Genomic DNA, 24,499 nt, shown 5'->3' with positions numbered 1-24,499 from the left:
GTCATTAGTTTCCCCACGTTGCTTCTCCTTCTGTCTTCTGGTACCAGTTAATGGTACCACTACCTACAGCATCACTGCAGCCAATAGCCTTGAGGTTACATGTGATTTCTCCTGTGCCCTCACATTTTCTTAACTATATCCTATCAGTCTCCAAGTTCTGATGATTTTACTTCTTAATATTTATCAGTTGTTTCCTCCATCTTCATCTTCATAGCTACATCCCTTTATCTTGACTGGGTGCATTATTGCCTAAAATGTTGCAGTAGCCTCTTAACTGGTCTCCTTCTTCTGAGATTTGACTCCTCAAATTTGTCACCTACCTAAAATGAAATTCGGCCATTTCACTTCCATGCTTAAACTTTTTCAGTGGCTTTCCTGCATCTCCAGTATACAGTGTGGAATTTTTCGCATGGAATTCAAGGTCATTCTCCATGACCTGGCCCCAGCCTATCTTTTCTACCACTCCCTACTTCGTACTCCAGGTTGAGTGAAACTGAACTGTTTGAGTCCTTCATTCATCAGGCTTCAAAAATGTAACTTAAACATGATATTACGATGAAGTTGTCCACAGAATCACCCTCTTCCTCTAAGATCCTATGACCCTTTATCCTGTATCTCTTGCGTAATGCCTATCAAAAAATATTATCATTTGTTTACATGTTTCTATCTATGATTGGGCCATTGTTTGATAGAGAAAAATGTCATTTTTTTCAAGTGTATCAACAGTAACTGACACATAGATAGTTACATATTTTATGATATAAAAAGAAGACATTTAAACAAAAATAGGTCAGTCTTTTTAGGAGTCTCTACATTAAATAGACAGTTGTGGGAATCAGAAAAATTTTAAAACACCCATTATTTTTATTTTAATGAAATAGACACTTTATTAGTGAAAGCAGGAGAAGATCTTGTTTGTTATTTACAAATAATATTCAACCCAAATCATTTATTCTCCTGGAAATAATGACATGTTGGAAGAATTCCTTATTGGCTTACTTAATTTACCTCCAGGGACCTAAGACTTATCTTTCAAATATCTTCATAAGATGTATAGTTCATACTGTAGGATCAATATATATATTATTACAATATAAATAACCTAACACATTTATTTTTTTAATGTTTTTTATTTTTTGCTTTTTAGGGCCATACCTGGGCAACACATGGAGGTTCCCAGGCTAGGGGTTTAATCAAAGCTACAGATGCTGGCCTACACCACAGCCACAACAACATCAGATCCAAGCCGCATCTACAACCTACACCACAGCTCACGGCAACACTGGATCCTTAACTCACTGAGCCAGGGCAGGGATCAAACCCACCACCACATGGTTCCTCGTCAGATTCATTACCACTGCACCACGATGGGAGCTCCCTAACACATTTATTTATAAGTAAACTTTATTTGAGCTTTTTTAAAGCTGAGAACTAGATTTAGAGATAAATCTATACGTCTGGGAAGTCATTAATAAACACGTAGTTGAGAATCTGTTTGTGTATATAAGTTGTCTTAGCACTATGGGAAAACTTCAAAAAGTTTCACAAACAGGAATGTTCTATAGAGTCAAAGTTTCTCTGTCTTTAAAAAGTTCTGTCAGTAATGCAGACCAACCTAGTGTGGAAAGTTAAAAATAAATGGAATACAACCTAATATACAACCTACAGACAAGGCTGTGCACACACACTAGTAACTAGTTTTGTTTATTTATTTATTCTGCTGTGCCCACAGCATGTGAAAATTCCTGGGCCTGGGATCAAACCTGCACCACTGCAGTGACCCAAGCCACAGCAGTGACAATGCCAGATCCTTAACCTGTTGTACCAAAAAGGAACTCCCTGATTTTTTTTTTAATTGAAAGGGACACTCTAAATCATCAAAAGAGAAAACTTACAGCCAATGTGACAGTCTTGTGTCCAGACATTTTAGAAGATCCTAGTTGGCAGTTAGGATTATTAATGTCCATTTTAGGACCATAAATTTGGTCTTTTGTCGTGTACTGGGATATTGTAACTGAAAATGCCTTGACATATACATGGAACATTGGAAAGGCTGCTAGATGAGTGACAGAAAAGTTTATCTTGGCCTAAAGCTGAGTGGGGAAAAAAGCTGTATTGGAAAAACTAAGCCTGTGTCAGACACAGACATGGAATCCAAATATATTTATGACTATCTTTGTGTAGGATTCTTTGGTTGAAAAATAATAATGATGTGATCCTTGGCCAATGAACACCTTAAGATAACTGGTAGAAACATATATAAAACTACTTTGTGCTAACAATTCAAAAAGAGAATGCTCAGGACTCCAGGGTAGCAAAAAAAATTCCTTAATTGAAAATGAGTTCACAGGAATTCCTGTTGTGGCCAAACAGAAACAAATCTGACTAGGAACCATGAGGTTACAGGTTCGATCCCTGGCCTCGCTTAGTGAGTTAAGGATCTGGCATTGCTGTGAGCTGTGATGTAGGTCACAGATGTGGTGGCATGGACCCTTCATTGCTGTGGCTGTGGCATAGGCTGGCAACTGTAGCTCCGATTTGACCCCTAGCCTAGAAACCTCCATGTCTGGTGGGTGTGGCCCTAAAAAAAAAAGAAAAAATAAATAAATAAAAAAAATTTTAAAAGAGAAAAAAGAAAATGAGTTCACAACAGGAAAAAACTACTAGCTATTCAAGAACCATTGGTTATGAGAAAAAGTCAGTAGATACAACCATTAGGTGGATTAATGTTTTGTAAGAACTCGAGCTATTAGAGCAATCTGAAAAAGACTATAAAATAAATGTTTAATAAGAGATAAAAGAAGGGCTAGAAACCAAAAACAAAAAATGACACATTTAAAAGGGAGAAGACAAATATGAAAAAGAACTAAATAAAACTTTTAAGAATGATACAACTAAAAAGGAAAATAGTGAATTGGAAGATACTTCCAAGGAAATGGTTTAGAATGAAGAACAGACACACATAGAGATACCAAATATCAAAGAGTAGTTAAAATAAATGGAGTACAGAATGACAATCACACAACTCTAATAGGATTCCAGAATGAGAGAAAAGCAACAGTGGGTAAGAGATAATATTTAAGGAGAAAACAGATGAAGATGCTCAATATTAGTGAAAATATTAGTTTACAGACTAAAAACACGCAGGTCCTAAGTAGAATAAAGAAAAAAATCCTCTGCTGTATAGCACAGGGAACTAAATTCAATATCCTGAGATAATCATAATGGAAAAGAATATAAATAATGTGTTTGTGTATATATATATATATACATACACAAGTCACTTTACAGGAGAAATTGTAAATCAATTCTACTTCAATTAAAAAATAAAATGAAGGAACTCTATAGTTTACCAATTTTGTACTTTTTAAGGTTTTTTTGGGCTGTTCTAGTTTTTCTACATATCTCAGTGAATTATAGAATGAGTATGTTAATTTAAAAATAAAAGCCTGCTAGGGTTTTGATAAAGATTGCACTGAATCTGTGTAGATAAATTTTGGGAGAATTGACCTCAATGATACTGAGTTTTATGATCACTGAACAACTTATATCTCTCTATTCATCTAATTCTTCTAAAATTTCTCTCAGAGTGGTATACACTTTCACATATTTTGTCAGATATAGACCTAAGTATTTCATAGGTTTTTATTTAAGAAGGTATTAAAATTGTTTTGTTTCTCTTAAAACTGTTCATTACTGCTATATGCAAATACAAGTGGTTTTTTTTTAAGATGTTTATTTTGTGTCCCCCAACCTTGCTAAACTTGATTATTTGTACTGTGAGCTTTTTTAATTTCATAGATTCCATTGGATTTCTGCATTCTTCCTGAATGCCTTTTATTTCTTGGTTTTTGCCCTGGCTAAAGACCTCCAGTACAATGTTGAGTAGAAGTGATGAGAACTGATATTCTTGTTTTGTTCCTGATATTAAGGGGAAAACATTCAGTCTTTTACCATTAAAAATAATTTAGCTGTATGTTTTCTTTTTTTTTTTTTAATTTCCCCAATACATTGTTATTTTTTTTCTACTTTACAGCATGGTAACCCAGTTACACATACATGTATACATTCTTTTTTCTCACATTATCATGCTCCATTATAAGTGACTAGACATAGTTCCCAGTGCTATACAGCAGGAAGCTGTATGTTTTCATAAATGCCCTTTTACAAGTTAAGGAAGTTTCCTTCTATTTGTAGATTGCTGCAAGGTTTTATTAGGATTGCATGTTGGATTTTGTTAAATGCATTTTCTGTTTGTTGAGATGATCATGTTTCTTTTTTAGTTTAATATAATAAAGTCCACATTGATTTGATTTTTAAAAATAAAATAAAATGAAGGAAAAAAAATGTATGTATAAGTACATTGTAGTAAAACTACAAAATTCCAAAGACAAAAAGAAAAATTTTATTCTTTCTTTTTTTTTTTTTTTTTTGCTATTTCTTTGGGCTGCTCCCGCGGCACATGGAGGTTCCCAGGGTAGGGGTCGAATCAGAGCTGTAGCCACCGGCCTACGCCAGAACAGCAACGCGGGATCCGAGCCGCATCTGTGACCTACACCACAGCTCACGGCAACGCCGGATGGTTAACCCACTGAGCAAGGGCAGGGATCGAACCCGCAACCTCATGGTTCCTAGTCGGATTCGTTAACCACTGTGCCACAACGGGAACTCCCAAAAAGAAGAATTTTAAAGCAATAAGAAGTACAGATTACCTTCAGAGGAACAATTAGATTGACAGCCATATTGCTACCAGCAATAATAAAGACAGAAAGACTATTTTAAAATATCCATAAAATGCTGAAATATGTAAATCTAGAATTCTATACTCAAGAGAATTTCTCTGAGAGTAGGATAAACTAAAGGCATTATCTGAAGAAACCTGTGAGGAGGGGTTTAGCACTTATACACTGACACTGAAAGAATTACTCAAAGGTATATTTCAGGGAGAAAGGAATTGAATCTATAGTGTAAGAGTGGCAGTAGTGAGCAAAGAAATAGTAGGCATGTAATTAGATCTAAATAGGTAACGGCTTTAAAATAAATATATATGTATGGGGTATGTGTTATATTTGTATAATTGGAGGATATTTGAAAACTGTTTGTGATACCTCTATTTCAATGTTATTTTGGATGTTCAAGCCAGCATGGTAAGAAAAAGAAATAAAGGGTTAAAGATTGGAAATAAACAAAACTACCATTATACAGATATGGCCTCATTGATTATGTAAAAATCCCATGAGATCTACAAATTAATAGACTTCAATAGTGTCCTGAATGCTTGCTACATATAATATTAATATATAAAATTAATTATGTCCCTAATTATCTACTATACCAAAAATGTAAATTTAAAATATGTCTTTTAAAATGAGAACACAATGACTAGATATCTAGGAATACCTTTTAGGATATGTGGAAATGTATGGAATGTTATGGAAAGACATTAAAGAAGATCTAAATAAGTGAGAAGATTATACCATGCTTATGTATATAAAATTCACTACATAAAGATGTCAGTTCCTACCAGTTAATTTTAAATTCACTGCAGTCACAATAAAATCTCCTTATGTGTGTTTGTATCGATGTGTGTGTGTGTATGTAACTAGAGAACTGATTTAAAACATTTAATTAACTAACAAAGGGACAAGAATAGCCCACATAATTTTTTAAAAGTATTAGGATGCAGAGGATCTCACTACTAGATGTTACATATATAACAGTATGTGCATGGTTAGTACAGGCATAGATAGCTAAGTAAACCAATGAAGCCCATATATGGAAATTTGATCCATGACAGAGGAGGCATTGCAAAGCCACAGGAAAGGACAGTTTAATCAATAGTCTTGGGACAAATGGGTTTCCATTTGGAAACAATATAATTTGATTCCCATTTTATACCACACAGAAAAATCAGTTCAAGATGAATTAAGACCAAAATGTAAAAATAAACCCTGAAAGCTACAAGGGAAAAAAATGAGAATAATCTATGATCATATTTTGTGAACAAGAGAAAACTTTTAAACAGGACACAAAAATTGCAAATCATAAGGGAAAGTGTTGCAAACTAGATTATATTAAAATCATAATGTCTATTCATCTAAGGATACCACAAAAAGGTAAAAAGTTATATACTGAGAGAAGTTGTTTCCAACACAACGTAATACTACTTTTTGACTATCTGATTGGTAAAATGTTGATGAGGATTTATAGTGAGTAAAAGAGCATGTTGTACAATATGTTCAGTATAATCCTTATGTAAATTAAAATTGCACAAAAAAATATTGTGTGATATTATGGGTATATTCAAATGTTTTAAAAGTGTAAAGATATGCCCGGGAAAGATATCTGCCAACCCTCAGTGATAATCACTGGGGGCAAAGGATTAGGAATTCTGAAAATAAATAAGACAAAATTTATTCTCAGTAGTGGGTACTAGGTGACAATGTTATTTTTTTCTGTACTTTTCTATGTGTCTAAAATATTTTATCATTAAACAAAATTTAAACATACATTGACTTTTAAATAAGTGAATTGTATATATACACTTGTGTGTGTATATTTGATTAGTCAGAAAATATTTAAAAACATATATGGAGTTCCTTGGTGGCTAGTAATTAAGGACTCAGCATTGTCACTGCTGTGACTCAGTTCACTGTGTTGATGTGGGTTCGATCTCTGGTCCAGAAACTTCCCCTAGCGCTGTGGGTGTGGCCAACCCCCCCAAGAAAAACAATGTGTGATAGTTCTATTCAACATTATATTGTTTTTTTTAGAAACAGTAGAAAAATTATTCTTGCGAAAGGGTCTCATGCCTTCATCTGGACATAGTACGTACATTAGTCAAGTATTAAATCTGTATTTGTTAAAAAGGTTTGATCACTAAAAATATGAGAAAATTGTGTTTTCAGCCCATGTGCACACCTGTATCCCTGTGTGATGCTCTCTCTGAAGATGAAGAGGGTATGGACGATGGTCTGAATGGAACTGAAAATTGGAGGTAGGTAAATCTAGTCTCCTAATAAACTAAATTTCTGAAAATGTCAGAGGGCACAGAAATAATTTATTAGCAAATTCAGCATGCAGCAGAGAGTCATGGATGGCTGAGTTGAATTTGTGTTTGGAGAGACTTCAGTTTACATTTTTCTTTTAAATGAAGATGCAGAAAAAGGCATGAAGGACAGAGCTATTTCAGTATTTTGGTCTCTCCTTCTGTCATGCCCCACTGCCTCTTGTTGGGCAGTGAGGCTCCAGACTTGCATGCTTGCTAAAAAGGTGTCTGGCTGCTAAGCGTTGATGGGCTTTTCCTATTCACTCCCCATAAACCAGACGTAGGACTTTCTTTCTCTGGGGCGTGGCTGAACCATCGAAAAGGTGCTTCTGGCAAAGCTGGTTAAAGACGTGATCTGGCTGAATAAAAATTGTGGCTGTGGTGTTTCTCTGCCATTTGGCACAAGTCTCTTGGGCCCTGCCAGATCCCCTTCTCTACAGCCCTTGTCTCTCTCACAGCACCTGGCCCAGAAAACCTCCAGCCCCTCTGGGTTCCTGTATCCCCCATCTGTGTTTACTTCTGGGATAGCCCTTGCCACTTGGAACATAGCCTGCGGCTTGGGGTTCCATGTTTATGCATCTGAGACTCCTTTGGGACCAGAACTCCATCTTTAAAAATATGCAGGTGACTTGCTCATTGCAGACCTAGGACGTTTGTGGGAAATATATCTGTTGAATGGGTACAATAAAAAAAATTATAGGATCACATATAAAAATGCCTTTATTCCAATTTAGTGTTCCTGGAATACAAACATGTGTGTGTGTACGTCTGAAAAATTTTCAAAACTGCTTTTTTAATATATTAATGTCTCTGTTACATCTTTCCTAAGTTGATGTAGCATTCTACATTACTTTTAAAAAATATTCTAAATTCTGACAAAGTTTTGTTATTTAAGGGTAAATGTCAGTTTTGAAATTAGCTAAGAGGCACATAGAATTCATTTCAATCAAAACATAGCAAAACCATTCCATGGGATCTCTCAAATCTGCCAAAATTATATTTAAAATATGTGAGTTTCTCCCTAGCCTTGGAGACAAAATATTTATAGAGACTGCCTACACCAGGGAGTTCCCACTGTGGCTCAGCAGTAACCAACCCGACTAGTATCCATGAAGATACACATTTTATCCCTGGTTTTGCTCAGTCGATTAAGGATCTGGCATTGACATGAGCTGTGGTGTAGGTCACCAGAAGGGCTCAGATCTGACATTACTGTGGCTGTGGCCATAGGCTGTAGCTCCAATTCAACCCCTCCCTAGCCTGGGAACTTCCATATGCCACGGGTATGGCCCTAAAAAGCAATATATATTAAATAAATAATGTCTACTCCAATCTAGGCCTCCTTAACTCTGGACCCCTTAACTATCTTGTTAGAGCTGTGACTATTTGGTGTTATTTTTTTAACTCATAAAAAATCAAATTAATGCAACAGAATACCTAAGAATGTGTCCCATGTCAACAAAGTGGCAGACATCAGCTTTTTCTCTAACCTGAAGTTCAAAAAATTGGTATTTAGTGCTCGCTTCAGCAGCATATACTAAAAGTGGAACGATACAGAGAAGATTAGCATGGCCCCTGTGCAAGGATGACACGCAAATTCGTGAAGCGTTCCATATTATTAATAAAAAATAAAATAAAATAAACCCCTCCAATTAGAACATTAAAAAGAAACATGATAAATAAATAACAAAATTAAAACGTTAAAAAATTGGTATTTAGTATCTTCAGGAATTTCTTTATTCTTCCTGCTCTGCAGTGACAGAATCTGAAATCATAATTTTACGGTCATTAGGGAGTTCCTGTCGTGGCTCAGTGGTTAATGAATCTGACTAGGAACCATGAGGTTACAGGTTCGATCCCTGGCCTTGCTTCAGTGGGTTAAGGATCTTGTGTTGCCGTGAGCTGTGGTGTAGGTCACAGACGCAGCTCGGATCCTGCCTTGCTGTGGCTCTGGCGTAGGCTGGCAGCTACGGCACCGATTCGACCCCTAGCCTGGGAACTTCCATATGCCACAGGAGCGGCCCTAGAAATGGCAAAAAGACAAAAAAAAATTTTTTTAAATTTTATGGTCGCATTTTTCAGGAGTTTTTGGCTAACTCCATCATGCTGACAGTAATCAGAGGCTCAACTGAAATCATTCTCTTATCAGTTTATATTTTCAGTGATAAGTTTGTTCATGATCAGTGAATGCCAATCAACTATAGTCTCAAAATTCCAAAGTCCCAATGTTGACAATATAATTTTTCCTTATTTTTGTTTGAACTTATGTTTATCTAAAAGTGTTAACCTATTGGTAGAAAAGTGCATAGGCTCTATGTGTGGTATCAGCAGAAGCCCAAAAATAGCTTATTGAGAGTTGATGAAATTTGTTTCTTGTTCTGTGTTTCTGCTCTTCCATGCTTGGGGATGTTAGATTTTAATGAATAATTCAATGGCTTAGAGTTAATTCCCACACCCCCACTATCCCACTTGAACAAACCAAACAACACTAATAAGTAATAACAAAGAGGACCCAGACAAGCTGAGGTCTTTTCATAATGCTAATAACACTGTATCTAAAAACTTAGAAATTAGCACATGGAGACATCAGGGACTTGATGCTTTAATGATAGGTCTTGTATTTGCCCTTCAGGAATGTAATGTGATAAAAAGTTACCCATGGGAATTCATAGAATTCATTCAATTGGTTATTTAAAAAATGTTTACTCTACACCTACTATGTGCCAAACACTATGTTTGACACAGGGCAAAAATATTTCTTGCCTCTAAGAAACACCACTGTCTTCAACGAGTCTAGTGAGCTCACATTTCATTTATTAAAAATATTACTGATGAGAGTTCTCTGGTGGCTCAGCAGGTTAAGGATCCAACATTTTCACTGTTGTGGCTCAGGTCATTGCTGTGGTATGGGTTCCATCCCTGGTCTAGGAACTTCCACATGCCATGGGTCCACCCCCCAAAAAAAATATTACTGATGACCTCTTGCTCACAAAGACTGACACACTTTAAACACAATAAAAGAAATTTTATGTCAACCTAAAATGAAATATAGACAAACCCTCAATGTAAATCTTCTATCATGACAATTATAATAATGAATAACACTTGGAAATTCACCTGTGTACAATATGCCATTAACAGTTTATGCCAGCATAACAAAGTGATATGGACTGGGTGGCTTATAAACAACAGGAATTTATGTTTTGCAGTTCTGAAAGCTGGAATACCAAGAACAGGGTAACATCATTGGCAGAGTTCTGGTGAGGGCCCTCTTCCAGGTTGCAGACGACCACCTTCTTGTTGTACCCTCACCTGATGGAAAGAGGGTTGAGAGAGCTTTCTGGGGTCCCTTTTATGAGGGCACTAATCCTGCTCATGAGGGCTCCACCCTCATGACCTACTTACCTGCCAAAGCCCCACTTCCTAGTACCAGTGTATTTGAGAGTAGGATTTCAACACATGAATTTTGGAGGGACATAAACATTCAGTTTACTGCACACCATATATGGTCTTAGGAGGTAATTGCTATTATTACTCCTTTATACAAATGGGGGCACAGAGCATTACTGAAGTTCCATTGCTTGTCCAACAAGAATTTAAGCAAGGATTTGAGCCAAGTAGTATGACTCTAGAGCCTAGAGTAGAGATATTTTCAAAACACTTTTGGTTGAATAAGGTATAATGAACTTCTAATATTCTTTAAATTTTTAAATATCTGAGAAATACCTTCTCCAGAATGGGAACTTGTATTTAATATGCCCCATAATATGTAGCTTGGGATAGCCTTCCATTTTTAAAAACACGTATTTTCAAGCTCAGACTCTGTCCCTACAAATGGAGCGCAGCCCCTGTCATTGAATTCAGAGTAGTTACAAATTTAGGCTTCTCAAAATTAAGTTATTCACATCTTTTTGTTGAGATAAGTTGGTGCTGGTAGCTTTGTTTCTATTTGATTCAAATATTCTAATATTTATTGATTGAAATCTCATATTTAAAGATAAAGTGCTATGAAAAAACCAAAATGATTTTATACCACCCAAACACATAAAAGCAAGTTCTAATCAATTTTAGGCTCCTGCTAAGTACACCAAGCCCACTGTATGAGCCCTCTGTATATGATCAACATTATTTATAGATATTAATAAATTGGGATGATATTCATCTGTTAAAAACAAGAACCCAATAAATATTTAAAATATAAGGTTTAGTGTAGACTCTCCAAGTCTAAGGCAGCATGTCTGAATTATCATCAAAGAACTAACTTCATTCTCTTTCTGCTCCATCAACCTTAGTAATGACTTTTATCCTCATGATTTCAGGATGGCTGCTATAATTTCATCTATCACAGACATGTTTCAAGCAGTAAGAATGGGGAAAAGCAAAGCAACAAAAAGCCTGCTTAGTCCCAGGGACTTCCATCTAAAAGTCAGAATTGAGCTACATAGCCAAAAGGCTGGGAGTTGAACATATTTGTTTTTTAACTTCAATAGTGGGAAAAACAAGAGAGAAGGGTTGGAAAAAATATTAGAAGAGCTATAAGATTGACGACAGAAGTCATTTGCAGATTTACCTCAGAAACTATGGAAAACATGGGGATGTTTCTACATCTCTCTTCGTGTGTGTGACTCATCACTTATTTTGATAATGAAAGGTCTAAGATAATTTGGGTTCTTGCTAATTTACTTGGTTACTTCAGGGAGAAAACATTAGGGTGCTTCCTTTTGAGGTGGCACTTTTAGGGCATGTGACTGCTCACAATGACCAAAAAAGAGTAGGATCCTAGCTTGGTACACACACAGAGAGGGGGGCCCTTGGGAAACAGAAAGTAAGACCATATGGGTACCACAGGGACTTTATTCCCAGAACAATGTCCACAAGGGTTTATTGAGCATCTCAGGATTCTGAATTGGACCTTCACAGCTGCCATTCTAGAGATGAACAAAGACATAATAACTATAATCTGTACCTAGTCTCCAAGAAGTTCTCAAATTATCCTTTCGGAGGAAGACCTTGACTATGCCACTGGGATTGAAGAGATGGAAGTAGAATTCCATCTTATTACTGGAAGGAACCTTCAGAATTCATGTTGTCCAAGCCCTCTTACTTCATCTGAGGAAACTGAATTCCAAGAAATTATTTGCACTGGGATAGGCAGGTAAGGGTCTTTTTGTTGTTCTTTTCTATTCTACCAGCTAGATGAAGTGGGAACACTCCAGTGTGTTGCCACGGCACTGTGAGCTTCCCATTCACAACACTTAACTGAAAATACCTGATTAGCGTCTTTCACATCTACACTGTAAACTTTCATGCAGCTACAGACTATGCAGTATTTTTCTAGGGTCCGGTACAACTTTGGGGATAAAGTAGACACGACATATTTTTACAGAGTGAGCAAATGGAAGACTAGATGGTCTGAAAGATGCTGAGCAACACCTGGTAGAGGTTATAATCAAGATCAAGGCACTTGCAGATTCAGTGTCTGATGAGAGCTGACTTTCTGGTTCACAGATGGTTGTCTTTTTTCTGTCTTCACTTGGCAGAGGCAGGCAGAGGCTTTTCCCTGGCCTCTCTCTTTGGGAAGGGTACAAATCCCATTGGTTAGACCCAATCATCTCCCAAAGGCCTCACTTCCAATACCATCAACTTGGGGGTAAGGATTCGCATATAAATTGGGGTGGTGGGGGGGACAGAAATATTCAGATGGTAGCAGTTATATCCACCTTTCCCAGGTTTTATCTAAAGGAAAATAATTTCTTTGGGGAAGAGCTACATTTAGTTAGCTTCAACCACATACAACCTTTGCATTAATTGTTTTATGTATATGTAGTATCTGCATGTGTGTAATTTTTATCACAGCCAATCATGTAAAATAATACATTTCCTACTTTACAGTTGAGAAAATGGAAATGTAGAAAAATTAAGTAACTTGACCAAGGTCATGCTGCTGGTAAGTTGCAGAACTAGGATTCAGATACAGACACTGGTCTCTTTATCCAATAGCTGGTCATTTAATTATTTGTTACGCACGTGCTATGGAAGGGATAGTGTGTAAAAGGCTGAAGAAGCAAAGAAAGTTAAGTTAGAGCCCCTGCATTCAAAGTCACTGCTAATTTTAGAAGAATATAAAAGTGGCTGAGGGCAAACTCAGGATAGCACAGAGAGCCATGATATGGATGAAAGAAGAGTGGTTTTTCCACTTGAATTCTCTTTTGAAAAATACCCTTTCTTTAGAAGAAAATCAGTAAATTAAGCCTTTCAGAAAATTAAGATTGTAAAATATATAGCTCTTTGTTTCTTTCCTAATTATTTTCTCTGAGCACAGAAGTGGCCATGGCTCAGAGACTGTGTTCATAGACAAGCCCCTGGCCAGCACAGCACCTCTTCCTCCAGTGCTAGCACATCCTACCTTCACCTCCTGCAACATCCTGAAGTAGGAGGAAAACCTTTCTTTTCCTTATCCTATCCTTAACATCTGTTTCCATGTTAGCATGAAGTCCAAAATGCGAAGTTCCTGAATTGTGAATATATGCTATTAAGTTGCAGATAATTAAACTGTATTACAAGGTCCAGGGGAACTCTTTCTTTCTCCCTCTTTCTCTCCTTCTTTCTTTTCTTCCTTCCTTCCATCTGTCCTTCCTCCCTCCCTCTTCCTTCCTTCCTTCTTTCTTTCTTTCTTTCTTTCTTTCTTTCTTTCTCTTTCTTTCATTCGTTGCTTCCTTCTTTCTTTCCTTCCTTCTTTCTTTTCGTTTATTGCGGATACATGAGGAAGGTATGCTCACAGAGACTATAATAATTCTATCACATCCCCCCTCTCTCTATTGCATTATCATTAGCTGAAATTTCATTGTATATGTTTGTCTTCTCCAATTAGGCTGTAAGCACTATATGTGTCTTATTTACCACTATGTACTCTATGCCCAGAATTGTGTCAAATGTACAGTAGACAATAAATTTATTCAACAAATATCTATTGAGTCTGAATGAATGTTAAAGGAAGCAATAAATGCTCTGTTTTAATAAGAACTTTTATGAGGCTAAAAACTGTATCCTCTAAAAAGGAATTAGCACCCCCCACACCTATTTTACCAAAATGTGACTTTTTCTCATTTCATTTCTCTGACAGAACATTCAATTTCCTTTAGAAAAGAGAGAGTGACAAGGGATATAGGGTCCTATTCTAAATGGTCACAGGTGTTTCAAATATATATCACTGAGTAACAAACATCCTGAGAACATAATGGCTTCACAATACTAAATATTTATTAACTCTCCTGTTTCTGGATTCTGGGTTAGATACTTCTTTTGCTCTGTGTGGCATCTACTGGAGCTGAAGTGTTTAAGCTTGATTCTTCACTCCTCATGTCCGTAACATCAGCTGTGATGACTACATCTGAGAGCTAGGCGGCACGTCTCTGTCTCTGTCCCTCGACTTGGCTAGATTTGGTTTCCTCCTAGTGATGTGGTTGCAGGGTGGCTGAACTTCTTATACTGCAGCCCTCTTCCAAGGAGAGAGGAAGCAGAAGCTGCCAGTCAGTCCTCTTGAAGGCTTGACCTGGAATTAGCAGAGTCATAGCCACAGCAACCTACTGGTCTAAGTCACAGGCCAGTGGAGAGTCAAGGGAGAGAAGTAGACTCAGTCTCTTGTGAGCAATGGCTTGCATATCCAAGGAGGGAGGGCATCAATGGTGGCTGTCCTTGGAGACTGCCTATCATAATATGGGTGGTATTGCTTGGGGTGGCCTGCCTGCCTGCCTTTGGGTTGTTGTGGCTGTGTGCCAGTATGCACCAGGCAGGGATGATGATCAAAGCAGTGTGTGAGTTGGGCAGACATTGCACCCTCCTGGCTCCTAACTTGAGGCTACTGACAAATGGACGTTACTTCATTGCTCTGGTGTGGCAACAGCTCCAGCCAAGTCCAGCCAGACACCTGCCTGTCCATCCTAAAGTATGACTAATTACCATTAAACTCATTCTTCAGCTTTATTAAGCACCTGTCTTCTGCAAAATCAAGTGAGATTCATAGACTTCCTCATTAATCATCACAGCATCCCTGTTGAGAGTTTCAAGGAGGTAGGTGTGTTCTCATTTTGATAATAAAGGAGGTGCAACGAAATGAAGCTCTAGGAAAGTTAACCAAGATCACACAGCTGGACAGATAGAATGAAGAGAAGTGGGGGGGTGGCAGTGGGAGAAGGAGAGAGAGGGAGACTGATCTCAGAGAACAAGGAAAGGTGAATCATCAAATGACTTTTCCTTTTCTCTTCTAGTACTATATGGCAACTGCTAGGTATCTTAAAATACTAAAAGATTTCCAGAAGCAACATGCTTCTGGTGTAATCAAAGACTGAGTTGTCCCCCTCAAAAGTGGCTCATAATAGACACCCAGTAAATGGGAGTGTTTGCTGAAAGTTTTTTTTTTTTTTTTTTTTTTTTTTTTTTTTTTTTTTTTTTTTTTTTGGTCTTGGGATATTAAAGTTAGTTGAATTAGGACTAAAAAAAGTTCTCTTTTGGAAGTTCCCATCATGGCTCAGCAGTAAGGACGCTGACTAGTATCCAGGACTACACAGTTCTGATCTTTGGCCTCCCTCAGTGCCCATGTCTCTGTCTCTGCCATGAGCTGTGGTGTAGTTCGCAGACATGGCTCGGATCTGTGTTGCTGTAGTTGTGGAGTAGACCGGCAGCTACAGCTCTGATTCGACCCCTAGCCTGGGAACTTCCATATGCCACAGGTGTGGCCCTAAAAAGCAAAAAAAAAAAAAGTCTTCTTTATTTATTTTATACCTAGCGATTTGGGGGGGGGGTCTTTTTGCCATTTCTTGGGCTGCTCCCATGGCATATGGAGGTTCCCAGGCTAGGGGTCTAATCGGAGCTGTAGTCACCAGCCAACGCCAGAGCCACAGCAACTTGGGATCCGAGCCACATCTGCAACCTACACCACAGCTCACAGCAACGCCGGATCCTTAACCCACTGTGCAAGGCCAGGGATCGAGCCTGCAACCTCGTGGCTCCTAGTCAGAGTCGTTAACCACTGAGCCATGATGGGAACTCCATATACGTAGCGATTTTTGAAAAACAACGGAATTAAGTTACCTGGTCTGCATGTTATTAGATGCATCTGAGTTTATACATTTTGACCTAAGTCTGCATGACCTCAGACTAGTCAGTTAGTATTTCTAGGTGTTAGAATCCTCATCTGTAACCTGATAGAACTGGACCAGATGGGCTCTAAGATTTTTCTGCCTCTCAGTGTCTGTGGTTCCCTGGCTAGAGAAAGCCATCATTTGTGACTATTGTGCCCTCTAGTGGCAAAAATCAAGGAAAACTATTTCTCCTGAGAAAAAGTACAAGTCCACACCCCATCAAAACCTGATAAATATTTTGACAAATGCTTAGACTTGCTTCAATATTGTTCTAGTTCATCTATGTAGAAACACTCCCAAAATTAGCAGCTTTAAACCGCAAATATTTTTACAGTTTTGGAGGGTCAGGAATCTGCCAGAAGCTTAGGTGGGTGCTTTGGGCTCAGGGTCTCTTAGGAGGCTGCAGTCACCTGAAAGCTTGCCTAGATGCTGATGGCAGGAAGCTTTAGTTCCCCACCCTATGGACCTTGCCACAGGGCTGCTGAAGACATGGCAACTGGTTTCCCCCAGGCAGAGTGCAAGAAAGAGAGAGATGCAATGTCCTTTGCCAACTAATTTCAAAAATTATATGCCATGGGTGAATTACTAGAATTATATAGCTTCGACATAAGAAGACCTCAAAAAAGCTATTCCACTAAGGAGTAAGTAACCATCGTGGCTCAACGGAAATGAATCTGACTAGTATCCATGAGGACGCAGGTTCAACCCCTGACCTCGATCAGTGGATTAAAGATCAGATGTTGCTGTGAGCTGTGGTGTAGGTCACAGACAAGGCTCAGATCCCAAGTTGCTATGGCTGTGGTGTGGGCCGGCAGCTACAGCTCCAATTCAACCCCTAGCCTGGGAACCTGTATGTGCCATGGGTGCAGCCCTAAAAAGACAAAAATCCAAGTTGTACAGGTACATATTACTTTATATGCATATGACTACTATAAAATACTTATGTAATAAATATATACAAATTTTTAATGTATAAATGTCATATATAAAATACTTAAAGCCTATTTTATCTTGATTAAATATTGTGTGTGTGTGTGTAGTAGTAGTAGTAGTAGCAGTAGTAGCCATAGAAACAAAAATAGCCATGGAAGGAGTTCCCTGGTGGTGCAACAGGTTAAGGGTCTGGTGTTGTTACTGCAGTGGCTAGAGTTTTTGTTGTGGCAGGGTTCAATCCCTGGCCCTGGAACTTCCACATGCTTTAACTGGCAATATTTTATGTCTTAAGTTTAATTATGACTATACACATTTGTTACAGTAGTCTGTTTGCTTTTTTGTAAGTCTGGAATAGTTTCTAAAAAATTAAATCATATAGTTATTGCCTCTAGAAAACAGAAATGGAAGTGTGAAAAGAGGTGACTTCATTTTGCATTTATTAAGATTTTATTATACAAGCATTTATGTAAATCTGGAGCAAAAATGTCAAAATACTAACATTTATTAATTATAGGCAGAGGGGTCCGGATGACAGTTGCATTGTTCCTTGAATGTTCCTTTTTTATACTTTTTTTCAAAACTAAAAGAAAAAAATACAGCCATTTTCTTTGGGGAAATATGCTACATGGGCAAATAATCTTTATAAAGGAAGGTTATACCAAGTCACCACAATTACAGCAGATCATCTTTTTGGTATTACCACATTTGCCTGTAGAAATAGAAATCAACTTATTAGACAATTCAATGCTTTTCTCTTTTTTTTAAGGGCCGCACCTGTGGCATATGGAAGTTCCCAGGCTAGTGGTTGAATTGGAGCTTCACAGCTCACAGCAACGCTGGATCCTTAACCCACTGAGTGGGGTCAGGAATTGAACCTGCGTCCTCATGGATAATAGTCAGGTTCGTTACTCCTGAGCTACAATGGGAACTCCCCAATCAGTGCATTTTTAAAACCTCTCAGAAAATATCGAGAGTTATTATCCTCCCCTACAATAAAATTTTAGCAAATAATTCCTCCATCTATCTTTTGATTGGATCTCATCATTCTTTAAGCGCACCGCTTTTGTCAGAAATGGTGGCATGGTAATGAGGGATGATGATGGTAAAGCCTGAAATTTTATTAACACCATTAGGTAACTTACTTTCTGTACTGCAGTCCACACTGTGTGTTTGCCCCTCTGGCCAGCATCCATTCCCTTTCTTTAGGCAGCTGCTCTCAATTTCCCCTTAGAGATCATTCCCTCCCGTTCCCAGCCCACGTGGTTTATGATCCATCTCCGGCTCCAGCTTGGGATCTGGGACTGGTCATTGAGAGTGTTCCTGGGACTTTCTATGAAGTTGTTAGATAGAAACTCCTCTTCAGTTGAGAATTTAATTCTCAGTCTGCTGGTAGATATTGTTGCTTTAGAATGAAAACAACAGAGAAAAAGGGGTGTGTGTGTGGATATCTCGAGATTGTAATACTGAGAAAGAGCATGAACTGATTGCTGTTCCCTAATATTGTTGAGGTCCTAGATCCAGTTCCCAGGTATGCAGGATAATAAATCCTCTTTTATATTTGTTACTTTAATTTTTATGACCTGCAGTCAACAGAATCTTGAGAAGTATACCCATATGCAGTTACTGAAGCATTCTAAAATTCTAACTGTGAAAGGCATGTGCCTGTTTAACATAAAGGAATCCAGCCCCCTTGCCTCTCCTGGGGAGCTCCAAGGTCAGGGGCCTCCAGTGCTCATGAGGTCAGATCCAGGCTTCTGAGATGCTCCTGCCATGCTGTTTTAAGGCAAGGGTCCTTAACCTGACAACGTGATCATCCAGGGGATTTTTGAAGAATGTGGCAGGTGTGTGACCATCTCATCAAACTGTGAGTAAAATGATAGTGTACTCAAACGTATGTGCTCTTCTGGGGGAAGGGTCCATAGATTTCATCACATTAGTAAAGAGACTGGTAAAACAAAAGAAATTATATCTTTGCTAAATAATTATAGGCAAAGAATAATGTTAGAGTTTCCAGTTCTCTAAGCATGTCACGTAGCAAGACATTTTTATTTGTTTGTTTTAATTTCCTGGCTGCACCTGAGGCATATGGAAGTTCCTAGGCCAGGGACTGAATCTGAATGAGGGCTGTGGCAACAGTTAAAACCCATTGTGCCATGCCTGGGATGGAACCCACGCTTCCTCATCAACCTGAGTGGCTGCAGTCAGATTCTTAACCTATTGCACTGAGGTGGGAACTCCTAGACTTTTTTTTTTTTTTTTTTTTTTTTTTTTTTTTTGGTCTTTTTAGGACAGCACCCATGGCACATGGAGGTCCCAGACTAGGGGTTGAATTGTAGCTACAGCTGCAGGCCTACACTACAGCCACAGCAACTTGGGAGCCGAGCTGCGTCTGTGACCTACACTATAGCTCACCATAATGCAGATCCTTAACCCACTGAGTGAGGCCAGGGATCCAGCCCTGCTCCTCATGGATACTAGTCAGGTTCATTACCACTGAGCCATGACAGGGAAACCTAAACTTTTTAATTGGAGAATTTGAAATAATGAAGAAGCAATGTCAGCATCATATTAACAACATGAAATGACTTGTTTAAATAAAAACCCATTAAATGTTTAAAATACTTCATTTAAAAGTTCATCACGGGCCATCTGTGGTTACTACTATCTGAAGGATGCGAGAGGCATTTAGACTTAAGAAATGACTAGAAATTGCTTCCTGGAAAAGTTCAAATATCCCCCCAGTGTCATGTAAACAAATAAAAGACTGTAGTTTGCTTGTTCTATCTGCATAAAATAATAATTCTCTGTAGTATCAATACATTTCACATGCCGCTGATTAGATCTTGAATATTCATACATGCATGCATTGAAAAGCCTTCTGTTGCTTTGGTGGAATCTAATATCATGAAATGAGTTCCAGCTTTCCTTTAGGGAGAAGAACATTATAATGAAATTAAATCAAAAGCTGTTGGTTTATCAACAAGAACAATAAGGAAGAGAAAGAGCAGGAAACAGTAGGAGAGGCTAGATTAGATTCCCAATGAAATATTAATGTTCTGTGAGTCTGGGGCTTGGAGAGACTAATATTCAAGCAATAATGAGTGTAGTTAGACCCCAAGCATTCATTGTATGTACAAGTCCCTTTGTCTGTTGGGGTGATAAGACAACAGAATTCCAGAAGGACAGAGGCTGAGTTAAGGGAAATTGAGCAGGATTGTATAATGAGGATCTCAGCATAAGGAACAGCCATCTGGAAACTGGCTTTTGATACCAGGCAAGCTCTGCCCTAGGTAGGTAAGAGTGAAAAAAAAATGTGGTTTTCATTTCATGACTGATTAGAAGGATGAAACTTCTGGCTGGCCCTTTGAGGGAGAATCACCAAAATTAGGAACACCTGTAGACCCAAGTTTCTCAACCTTAGAGCTATTGACATCTGGGCTTATATAATTCTTCCTTGTCAGGGCTGCAAAATCCTTGGACCTGCCGAACTTAAATATGGAGTAGGGTCACCCCTCCATATGATTCTGATGTTGGCCAAAGAAACAGTAATCTAACTAAACTCTTTCATTTCACAATTGAAGAAACAGAGGTTAAATGCCTACTCAAGATTCAACAGCTGGTTAGCAGCCCCATAGTACACCACAGCTTCTTATCCAGAGGGTCTGCTAAGCACAGAATGGTAGGAAGAACACCTGCACCCTGACCCATGAAACATCTTGCTGCATAACAGAAAACAGTCCAAGACTGGCTGAATATGTTCCTCAAATTTTGTCTCTCTCAGGATTCCCAGGTTTCCTAGGCTTTTGTGCAGAATACTTTGCTTTTACTAACATTATTTTTCTAAAGATAGGTTAATAAGGAGTCCCTGTTGTGGCGAAGAGGAAATGAATCCATCTAGTATCAGCAAGGATGCGGGTTCTATCCCTGGCGTTGCTCAGTGGGTTAAGGATCCAGGGTTGCCATGAGCTGTGCTGCAGGTCACAAACATGGCTCAGATCTTGTGTGGCTGTGGTGTCGTAGGCCCGCAGCAGCAGCTCAGATTTGATCCCTAGCTTGGGAACCTCCACATGCCTTGAGTGTGGCCCTAAAAAGTGGAAAAAAAAAAGTTAATACCATGATTAATTTATAGTTAGTCTGCTTTATTGTGTTTTTCTTTTCAACTGTTATCACTAGATCACGTTTAATATGCCTTCACTTGGGAGTTCCCATCGTGGGGCAGTGGTTAACGAATCCGACTAGGAACCATGAGGTTGCGGGTTCGGTCCCTGCCCTTGCTCAGTGGGTTAACGATCCGGCGTTGCTGTGAGCTGTGGTGTAGGTCGCAGACGTGGCTCGGATCCTGCGTTGCTATGGCTCTGGTGTAGGCTGGCGATTCGACCCCTAGCCTGGGAACCTCCATATGCTGCCGGAGCGGCCCAAGAAATAGCAAAAAGACAAAAAAAATAAAATAAAATAAAACATTAAAAAAAAATAATAATATGCCTTCACTTGGAGTTGAAGGAGGTTTATGTTTAGCGCCACAGGTATTATTGCTGTTATTAATGTTAATAGATTTTTTTTTTTTTTTTTTTTTAGCTGAGCTCAGGCCAGGGATCAAACCCAAGCCACAGTAGTGACACCATCAAATTCTAACCACTCAGCTACCAGGGAACTCCAATAGATAAATATTGATTTAAGATTTTAAACCTGTCTCTGAGGTTGACTGGAATAGAAAGCTGCTTATGTGTGTTAGAAAATAAAAATGTGCAACTCTTTGTTTTTGAAAAACCCTGTCTTGATTGCTTATTTTTAAAAAATTAGCAAAACCCCCATGATAGATTACTATTGGAAAAATATTTTTATCTCTGATAAATGAGTGTAGAAATGTTAAATGGAAAATAAATCACATTTATTTGCCTTATTTTTTAAAATAAGAGGTAAATGCACAGCCCTGACATTGATATCACATCCTGACTTCTCTGGGTTAATTTTGTGTGAATTAAGGTCTCTAACTCCAAAGGAGAGTTATGAGGCCAATTTGCCTTTCTTGGAAAAATGAGTAAGCAGTGTGAGAGCTGGTAGAAGACATCATTTATAGGGAGGTGGCTGCATGTGGGTCCAGATTGCTTTAAGAGGCCAAGGAGGAAAGAAGTCAGACCCACGGGCTGTCTGCCAGAGAAGACTTTTCCAGCCTGATCTGTGCCAAGGAACTCTAAGAACAGCAATTTTTCTCGCCCCTTTTGGTGTTATTTTTGCAATTTCTGGAAATAACTTTGTAGATCTGAGTACATATTTCAGATTTCCAAGGAAGTTAAAAAAAATGACGTAAATTGTGACTGATTTACAATGGCATTGCTATTTAAATTTCCATCCTTTGAACTTTCATTTGAAATGTCTCTACATAGTGAACATTTTGGTGACCATTTTTTCATAGACTTCCTTATCCATGCATGTGTGCACACACACATACAGACAGTTTTACATAAATAGATTTATATGCCTGTTGTGTTATTACGGACATCTTTTTTTTTTTTTTTTTTTACCTACTTCCTTCTTTTATTCTTATTCTTTTTTTTTTTTTTTTAGTCTTTTTAAGGCTGTATCCATGGCATATGGAAATTCCCAGGTGAGGGGTTGAATTAGAGCTACAGCTGCTAGCCTACGCCACAGCCACAGCAACACCAGATCTGAACTGCATCTGCAACCCACACCACAGCTCATGGCAACGCCAGATCCTTAACCCACTGAGCAAGGCCAGGTATCGAATCTGAATCCTCATGGCTACTAGTCAGATTCATTACCACTGAGCCACACAGGAATTTCCCTTATTCTTTTCTAATTGCCTTCATTCCTAAGGTAGTCAGCCTTGAAAACTTAATGTGTACCAATCCAAATCTTTGTTCATTGTACAATCACATACACACAAACACATTATTATGTCCAGAACATAGAACAGAACCAAGTATTTTTAAAAGTGCCTGAAACATTATAGATGCTCTATGAAAATTTGTTGAATGATTTGCTTCATAAAAATGGGATGTTATCTATACATACATGTAATTATTATAAAGGTCTAATAATTACATATATATAATTAACCTATCTTTCTGTATCTGGCTTTTTATTACTCAATGCCTCTAGGTAATATTCCCATATAGATTTAATTAATTCTTATTAATGCTTGTATAATATCTCACAGTTATGAAGCCAAAACCAATTTATTTAACTATATCCTTAATTGAAAGTTAAGATGATTTTACTTTTTCGCCATTATAGAGAAATAATACCTAACAACTTTTGAATGTGTACCACATACAAAATATTTTTTGGTAAGCTTTTCATATGTGTAAAGTCACTGAATTCCTCTTATTCTCTCTATTGCAGGAACTCTTCTTTGCAGAGTAAGTAAGAAATTTGCTGAAGGCTGTATAGCCAGTAGTTGGCAAACTAGTCAGTTTGGCTTCACAGTACCTTTCACGGAACTGTTTTATACAAGTACTTCATAAAGGAAAGTCTTTTACAGAAGATATGCGAAGATGAATTTGGGATAAACATTTCCTGTTTCACTAATACAAGGAATTCAACTATCAATTTCCCTATTTGTGTTGCAGAAAATTTTTAAATGGCAATCATCAAAAGAAGTCTTACCTTTAGCTTAAGAATTTTTAGTTTCCTAGAAGTGTAAAAATGTATAGCTCTGGTGAGCCTCGCATCTTTTTTTTTTTTTTTTTCCCCTAGTCTTTTCTAGGGCTGCACCAGGGGCGTATGGAGGTTCCCAGGCTAGGGGTTTAATCAGAGCTGTAGCCACCGGCCTATGCTAGGGCCACAGCAACCGGGATCCGAGCTGTCTACAACCCACACCGCAGCTCACTGCAACCTGGGATCCTCAACGCACTGAGTGAGGCCAGGGTTGGATTCCTTAACCACTGAGCCACGATGGGAACTCCAGCCCCACATCTTGACGCCAGCTATGTGCAATGTTAAAATAGACAGGAGTTAGTCATTTGAGGAAATCTTAGACTAGGTGAAAACTTCAGAAGCATCGCTTAGTTTCCATCCCTGCGGCTTAGAAAGAGAAATAGCACGACCTTAGAAAGTGACCATCAGAAACAGTGACTTGGAAAAACTAATTAAAACAAAAAACAAAAACAAACAAAAAAGCAATCTTAGAGTTTTAACTCTGCTTTTGTTTCAAGGATTAGAAATAATGCAAATAAAGTGCCCAACACAAGGTAGTCTCAAATGGTAACTATTACTGTCATTTCTTAACTTCAAGGACCTTGCATTCTCACGTCTACCACCTCTCCACGCCTAACACATATTTGATGGTCATATAAATAGTTATAGAAGGATGAGTGATATCAATGATATTTAGGTTGCACTCTGCCTAAAGCCTGGA

The sequence above is a fragment of the Sus scrofa genome, chromosome 5 (assembly GCF_000003025.6).
Source record: "Sus scrofa isolate TJ Tabasco breed Duroc chromosome 5, Sscrofa11.1, whole genome shotgun sequence".
Classification (NCBI taxonomy): domain Eukaryota; kingdom Metazoa; phylum Chordata; class Mammalia; order Artiodactyla; family Suidae; genus Sus; species Sus scrofa.
This window is presented reverse-complemented; position numbering follows the sequence as displayed.